We start from the raw sequence: 8777 nt of genomic DNA, 5'->3' as shown, positions 1-8777 counted from the left end.
TAGAGGAGAAAAAGCTGTTTGCCTGACCCCAAATTGAATGTAGACTAGACTGTTGATTTGGGAAGAAAATGCCTGAAAGGACCTACATTTTGGATTAGGGAAATATATATATTATTATGTCAAAGATGTTTTAGTGGATTTTGAAGTGTTTCTTAAGTGTTTTATATGCAAAGAAAGGCAAAATGTGTTATACTAAGAGAAATCAGTGACTGATTAACGTGGAATAAGAGCTGTGCATTGTGCTCATGTTCACTCTCAGACACTGAGAGATGAACAACACATAACCATCTATTCCTACGTAAATTAAACAGAGATGTTGTTGAGGTTTCTCTTTAGAATTTTTTCCACCCTCCCTAAAATAATCATCAACCTTTAAATTGTTTTTATGAGTATTTTATTCGATACTAAGTAATTATTGCCTCATTAACCTTTTTTTTACAACTTGAAACTTACCTTCCACTCAAAACATATTTTGATTTTCTTCTCTTGTATACACTTTCCTTACTCCTTCCACACTGTTTTTACTGCCACATATGAAATCCTTTCATTGTTTCCACAACTGCCTTTCACTGCCACTAAATTTGAGGAAAACCCAGTGGTCAGTCAGTCAGTCTGTAGAAATGCTTTTAGAAACAATGTGTGTGTGTGTGTGTGTGTGTGTGTGTGTGTGTGTCCTCGCGCGCACGCTAGAAATGCTTATAGAAACGAGAGTAAAAACGGTTTCCCTTGGCCAATAGCCAAGTGGAAATTAATCACAAAGCCGGTTATAAGAAGCAACAACTAAAAAAAAAAAAAGAAGCAACAACTTTACACAGAATCAAAAAACTTAAGTTTGTTCTTTAATGAGCTTGAGTTAGGAGATGGCAATACTTATCAGCATAAATCACCACAAATTAACCATACTAGCATGAATTAGCAACACTCATCCAATTAAATGAACAGATTTAGCATTCCGAGATGAACATTCCTAACAAAGGAAAATTAAATATGATTTACAAATCAAAGCAAAGGACAAAACATTCATCAGAGCTTTAAAAGGTAACTGAACTAGGTAAGGTTGAGAATCTCAACATTCAGGTGCTCCTCATTCTCAACCTCTCCTTTAAGAAACGTAACTCTAATTAGATCCTTGCTCAGTTTCCTTTTGACAGGTGCGAACAGTTGTGTGGACAATGTTTTTGTATTGCCTATATGGGAAACAAGCATTTATTTTCTTCAGGTGCAATGTTTGTGTATTTGGGTATGAAAATGCGTTTGTGTTGTATTGAGTGTATAGAATTGAAAGTTAAGGGTTAGAAATTTTGTAAATTTTTCAAGGGTAGAAACATTTCTTATAACTACTAATTCCATTCCAAAGCCCCCACTAGAACTGACGACGATTGTTAATATTATTCATTCATTCCCAAATATTTATTGATTACCAAAACCACCACCACAACAACAACCCCCACCACCACCCCCACCCCCGCCTGCCATTGAGTTGGTTTCTACTTAGAGGAAGGAGTAAACAGCTCTGCTGAGTTTCCAACGCTATAAATCTTTATGGGAACTGATGAGCCTCATCTCAGACATGTTTTAAAGAAAAGAAATACTGTATATAAAGCTATAATATTTATTTTTAAAGGCCTGGAGGTGTTATGCTTCCATATCTGTTTAACTGTAAAATGCTAATTAAATAATGAAGCACTTAATAACCAATATAATTATGTATCTCTTCTTTTGTTACAGGCTACTGCTGCATCCATAGTTTTCTGTTACTTAATGTATGGACACTGTGAAGCTTTTAATCCAAAGTTCTTACTAATCGAGTCACCAAGTGAAATACTGTGCTTTTTAAAATTCATTCATATATCAGTTCTTGAAATATAATTGAATTTCAATGACTTTGGGGCCTCATTTAAAAATAAAAGATAAAACTAACATTATAAAATTAGATCATCAAAATTCCTTGTGTCACTACACAGCTTCTGGGGGATACCTTTTGAAAGTCAAATTTTATTTGCTTGTAGATTAATGAATGAAAATAATTCCAGATTGTACTTTTTTCAACCCATCGGTCACTGTACCATTTTAATGTCCACCTTTCCAAAGTATTCCTTGAACTGTCTGAATGAAATTGACCCCATCCAATCAAAACCAATGATTTTGGTTTTCTTATTAATGGATAGATAAGCTCTGTTTTGTTGTTGTTGTTTGCTTGTTTGTTTGTTTCTTACCATTTTCTACCCCAAACTCAGGCGTATGGTATATAGGATATAGCAAGGACAGTTCCATACTTTATCATCTGACTTAATATTAACCAATAGCTCTGCTTGTTTTTTCTCTGCTAGATGGCCACTTGTTTAACTTCAAGCCTTTAAGACCCCAGATGCTATAACTTTTGAGAGATAGGCACCATCTGCTTTCTTCACCACATTTGTTTATGCACCTGCTTTGTCTTCAGCAGTCAGGTTGGGAGGGTGAGCATCACAGAATGCCAGGTTATTAGGACAAAGTTTTCTTGTGTTGAGGGAGGGCTTGAGCAGAAGCCCAAAGTTCATCCCCTTCCTCAATGTCTTGCTATATAAATATATGTGCATAAACCAATACCTCCATTTATATGAATGAATATATTTACATAAGTGCACACCTATGTTTATACCTCTATTCATGACTTTGCTTCCTACATACCTCCTCTGTCTCCTTTTACTTTCCTCCTGCCCCACCATGATGCTTGCCCTTCTTCCTTTTAGCAATTCCTCTCAGCTAGATTGCTGTTGCTCCAGCACCACCAGGATCTCTATGTCCTCCTCCGTGCTTTTAATTCTGTAGTTGTTCCCCTGTCGATGGAGTTGCTTGCTCACCACTCTTTCCCTCACCTCCTCCTCCCCTCAAGTCCCTACAGAACTGCCAGTCCAGTTGCTCTCTCCTCAGGCTTGCTTCCCATGCCATCTTACATTGGTAGGCAAAGCAAAACTTACAGAGACAAAACAGAAAAGTGAATAAAAAGAGAAAACAAACACCAAAACACTAGTGAAAAAAAATTCCAGGTGTGTGACATGACTTTTATGAGTATCTCCCCACCAATCCTGGGGGATTCTGGGAACTGCCCCTCTTAGCCTGACGAGTAATTATCTTTATCATTAACAGAAAACCGAAAGCTGCAGTGTTGGTAAGGGAGTTACCTTATTATAGCATGATGAACTCATAATTCCTCTAACATGAAAAGTTCTCTGTGACTGTCATTTACTTGGATGAATTCACTGTCTTTTCTGGATTCTGGATTCTCTTGGCATGTTCCTATATCATTTTTCAATTTTCCTTAATATTTTATCTTTTCAGTGGAAAATGGTATTTCAAAACAAAGGCTTGAATATAAATATACTCATTGTTATTTGATTGCCACTATTTCCAGACTTTCTTGGTGAACAGAATTAAAAGAGACACATGTTGATTCTGACTCTTAGAGACCCTACCAGACAGGTTAGAACTTCACCTGTCTTCTAAATTTGTAAATCTTTATGGGAATAGTAAGTCTCGTCTTGCTCCCACACAGCTGCTGGTGGTTTCAAACTGTGAAACTTGTGGTTAGCAGCCCAATACATAGCTCAGTACACCAGCAGGGGTCTTGGATAGATGATAGATAGATATAGCATAAATTTATATGTATATGCGAATTCACATATATATATGCATCTTGATTTATGCATATATTGAAAGTCATAATTTCATATCAATATTTCCATTCTGATTCAACACTACAGAGTTCACTTTAACTTTATATCTTTCCATATATCTAACACTTTTCTCCAACAGTAAAGCACCTGGTACCTTGTGTGTACTTATTAATCAATCCTCTGGTGTATGACCATCTCCCATTACAATTTTTCCATGTCTCATCCTAGTAAGAATTCTTCTCTGACTTCACCAGTGCCCCCATCAGGGGATGCCTCCAATATGATTAACCACATTCCCTGCACTTCACAGGCTTTGATGGCCTGTGCTGGGCCGAGCTCCCCTGCAGAGCTGCTCTGATGCGAACACCACAAGCATTACACTTACACTCCAACAGCTCACACTAACCCTCCTTTGAGTCCCATTGAGCCAGGTTTCAGGAGAATCACAAGGAGTTCTGCCCAAACATAGCTGAATCTCAAGCCTTTGCCTGTATGCCATATATGGATATGTGAAACTTCCCCAGGCACCATGGCAGAGCTTCAGCTCTACATGGTTATTCTAACTATAGTTGGTCATAGGATCCTCATAAGTAACTAATGACAATCATAGCAATGTGTATGAGTGGGGTCAGAGTGCAGACCCAAAGCCCATTCGTAGAGAGGTGGCCATCCCTTGCAGAAGGGTCACAGGGAAAGGACAAGTCAGCCAGAATGCAGTATAGCACCGACGAAACAACATTCCTCTAGTTCAGTGGTCCTCAATTTGTGGGTTGTAACCCCTTGGGGGGGACAAACAACCCTTTCACAAGGGTCGTCCAATTCATAACAGTAGCAAAATGATAGTGATGAAGTAGCAACAAAAATAATTTTATGGTTGTGGGTCACCACCATATGAGGAACTATATCAAAGGGCCGCAGCATTAGGAAGGTTGAGAACCACTGCTTAGTTTTTTAATGCCGCCCCCACCAAGTCCCCCTGCCTCACTATCATAACCCACGTTCTACCTTACAAACCAGCTAGACTGGAGCGTGCACATTGCTACAGTTGAGTTCTTGACACACAGAGTCCAGGACAGAAACAAAAGCCAGGAACAGTAATGAGAGTAGAAGTACCATGAGGGGTTGGTCGGCGCACCTTAGTCCTCAAAGTAACATCCTGCTTTTAAGGATTCTAGAGAGTTCTTGTGCAGCAAATTGACTGAATGCAACATGTGTTTTGATTTCTTGCCAAAGATACTCCAAACATACCTTACACTTGCCCCATTTAATACTTATTATATTATTGAACGGACTTATTTTTTCCATAACTCTTCACAAGATTATATAAGTGTGTCTTTTTTTAATGTTTCTGGCACTGCACAAATTGTCTGCCATCTAATAGACCCTAAGAAAGCATATGTTAAATAAAGTAATTGGACAGATCTAATTCAATATCAGATCAACCTTTAGCATTCACCACTGAATATATTAGCAGTGAGGCTCTTTGGCCAACACTATGAGAGAGCTGTGAAAACCAGGTTTTAACACACAAGTACTGATGGAAGATAATTCACAGAAAAAGAAAGTAAGACAAAAGTTTGGTTTTTTAAAATCTAACTTATATTAAAACTCTTCAAATGATTCCTGAGTTAGATTTATATAACCAATGAATTTTTAGCTTCTTATTAAATTAAACCATAATTCTTTAAGTGTTTATTTAGCTCAGTTAGATACTATCTTCGAGCAATATAAAATCTTAGGATGATATCAGTAAATATTTATCTGTATTATTATGATGTTCTGAGAATATCAGAATATTGCTCATTCTCAAACTGCTTAAAGATGTTGAAGTTTTTAATAAAAGCTGAAAAGGTGCCAGGTATCAATTCTCCTTCCTCTGGACCTCTCCAGTGGCCAAAGCTTATAACCATACAATCACTCACAGAGGTCTGAGTGGTCTTAATGAAGCCTTAAAATATATTATGAATTATTGAGTGGGTTCTAGAACTGAATTTACTCATTTAAGCCCAGGCTCACACAATCCAAAAACACTCAGGTCCCGTTCTCCCCAGCTTCACCCTCAGATACCTTGGTAAGCTTAATTTCCTAATTTCAATCCAATTTCTTTCTCTTTAAAAAAAAACAAAACAGGGTTACAAATCTCTGTTGTAAGTCCCAGTCGCTTAGATACATCATCAGGATCTTACTGCTCCACTTTCATTACTGCTCCATTTTTGCTACTACACCAGCTCCCAAAACGAATAATGACTTATCTCTATATGCCCTTAACTAAAACCAGACACACACACACACACACACACACACACACACACACACACACAACCTCCCTTCCATTGAATTCATGACAAGGCCTCGAGGACTCTGGATGGCATGTTGTTGTTAGGTTCCATTCACTCAGCGCCTGCCCATAACAGTAGGTTACAGATTGGAAAGCCAGCAGTTCAAAACCACCCACTGCTCCGCAGAATAAAAGGTGAGGCTTTCTACTCCTGTAAAAAGTTAGAGTGTCAGGAACGCACAGGGGGAATTGTACTCTGTCTCAAAGGGTTATTATGAGCCAGAAACAACCTGATGGCTGCAAGTATATACCTTTGGGTTGTTTGTTTGTTTGTTCTGTTTTAATCTTAAGTCTGGAATCTGGCTGAAGTCACACCAACTGATTTGGCGCTATTACCCACTGGCGAACATTAAGGGCCAATAGGCCTTGCCTCTAACTACTATTAATGGATACTACACTATCAATTCTTTGTAAGATTGATTTGAACTCTGATGGATATGTTCCCTTTCTATCTTCCGTATTTGGTATTTTTTGCTCACCGAGTAGGCATGTTAAGCAGAAGCTCTTAAAGCAGAAGACTGTTGCTTGGGATGTCTTGGTCAGTAATAGAAAACCTGAAACAGCTGTTTCCTTTTAACAGCCCTCAGCTGCACAGGTAGAAACCTTATAATAAAAACACTTGGATTCTTTTTGAGCTGATTCTGAATATTACCTTTTCTCCTTGTAGATGACAAAGAGAGTCGCCTCAGTTGGTCTTATGTGATGACCTAAAGGTAGCCATCTCAGAAGGATGAATATTTCCTGTCTTTTATACATGCTTTTTACTATCAGGAATCAGATCCCAGTCCCCATTACCCGGAGACCAATTTTGACTCAATGATGCTCTAGGACAAAGAACTGCCCCACAGTTCCCAAGAGGGTTGTGCTTATGGAAGCAGAATCTTTTGCTTGGGAATCACAGTCCACTATGTATAGTAATCCCCCAAATAATAAGACACCAATATAGGACACAAAAATCAATGAGGCTAAATAGAATTAAGTCCTGATGATGTAATGGTTGTGTCCAACTGCTAGCTGCTCCTTAGCAGCTGTGCCTTAGCAGCTCCATGCAGGGATGCATCCTCAGGGACTTGGTGTGCCAGTATGGGGTCTAGTCCCTCACACTCGCTTTTTCCTTCTAATTTGCTTCTATATTGGTGTGGCAGGTTGGGGCCCCTGTCCCCAATCTGTAAGTTTGGCGTTTTCCTCTGCAGCACATACTTCTGGTGGGGGTGGGGCTGGGGTAGGGTTGGGGGTGTCAATTTGACTCTGACTGGGGCTGGCCTGTAGACCTCTCTGTTTGTGCATTCCTCCGTGTGATTACATTGACCTCAAGGTTTGGCATGCCATGGTGGAGTCTGCACTCACACTCCCATTTCTGTGGAGATATAAACAATACCCTCCCCCTGGGTGGATTAGTGTCCTGCTCCCCCAGTGCATTGTCTCCCTGACCCCACCCCACTGGTTCCTATATTCTTGATTGATAGATTAAGTCACTCTACTAAAATATTGTGCAAAAATTAATGGAAACAAAATCAACATCATCAAGTCCATGGCCTCAAGTCAATGGTGACCCTACACAACAGGGTGGAACTGCTCCTGTGCATCTCTGAGTTGGCAACTCCTCACAAGAGTAGAAAGTCCTATCTTCTCCCATGGAGAGCTAGTGATTTCAAACAGACGAGTACAGCCTGATTTGTAACCACTAGGACAGTAGTTTACACGTGGAACAGTGCTGGAGAAAATTAAGGAAGAACAAATGTAAATCAATCATTAGTTCCAAAGACACCATTGTCCCGGAAGTCACTGCAGACTGTTAGAACCCAAGCAAGGTGACCAGAGAAGGAAGACTGAGCCTAGAAAACGTTGCCAGTCTTCATACAAGAGGACATCTGTTTAGGAAGCAAGTAAAGAACCCATCTCAGAGTCAGGGCTGGACCACCTTCTGAGTGAGGACAAATAGTTGGGCTCACTATGTTCTGAAGAGGAATGCCATCCGATCATCAAGTGACCAACAAATGCAGCCAGTGTTATCTAGTCAGCAGCTAAAACCATGAAGGCCAGAGGTCAGATTGGCTACAGGCACCAGCAGAGACAGTGGAGAACAAAGCAGAAATTTTAAAAATTTTAGACCTCAACAACTAGAGCCTACGAGGAAATGAGAGCACCCACAGTATGGATCTACGATGAGAAGTAGACAGACCAAGGGAAAGAACTACATGCTAAAACTCCTAGTTTTTCAAGCAACATAGCAAGGGTGTATCCAAACCGCTGTCATTGCAGTTGCTAGTGCCTGCCGAGTCAATTCTGACGCATGACAACATTGTGTGCAGAGCACAGCAAACGGTTTCCAGGATAATGACCTTTCTACCTGTCTCCTGAGGCACCTCTGAGTACATGAAAGCCACCAAACATCAGGCTAGGAGTCCCGTTCTGAATGCTATCTGCTATACAGGGACTTCCATTCATTCACCACGCAAACGTTTTTAAATTCAGCTAGTCCTGCCAAGCATTTAAGAGTTGCTGACTAGGCAAATTATGAATCAGTATGCTGAAATTTTAAATCAGAATCATTCCGTATTTTGTGTTCTGCAGATGAAAAATAAAGTGGGCAATTCAAAATAAACTAGAAGCCGAGCCCATTTTGTTAGGTAAGAAAAGGTATGCACGCTAGGTTGAAAAAGTATATATCCTTGTGTTCCTCAATTGTTCTTTACCTCGAAATTGTAGATGTGGCCGCTGCTGCCGTCACCTTCAAATCAGCTGGGGGGCGGTGTGTGTGTGTGTGTGTGTGTGTGTGTGTG

Source organism: Echinops telfairi, unplaced genomic scaffold (genome assembly GCF_000313985.2).
Source record: "Echinops telfairi isolate 266 unplaced genomic scaffold, ASM31398v2 ScPeMD7_3533;HRSCAF=4204_1, whole genome shotgun sequence".
NCBI lineage: Eukaryota > Metazoa > Chordata > Mammalia > Afrosoricida > Tenrecidae > Echinops > Echinops telfairi.
The sequence above is the reverse complement of the archived record's forward strand: the minus strand, read 5'-3'. Positions refer to the sequence as shown.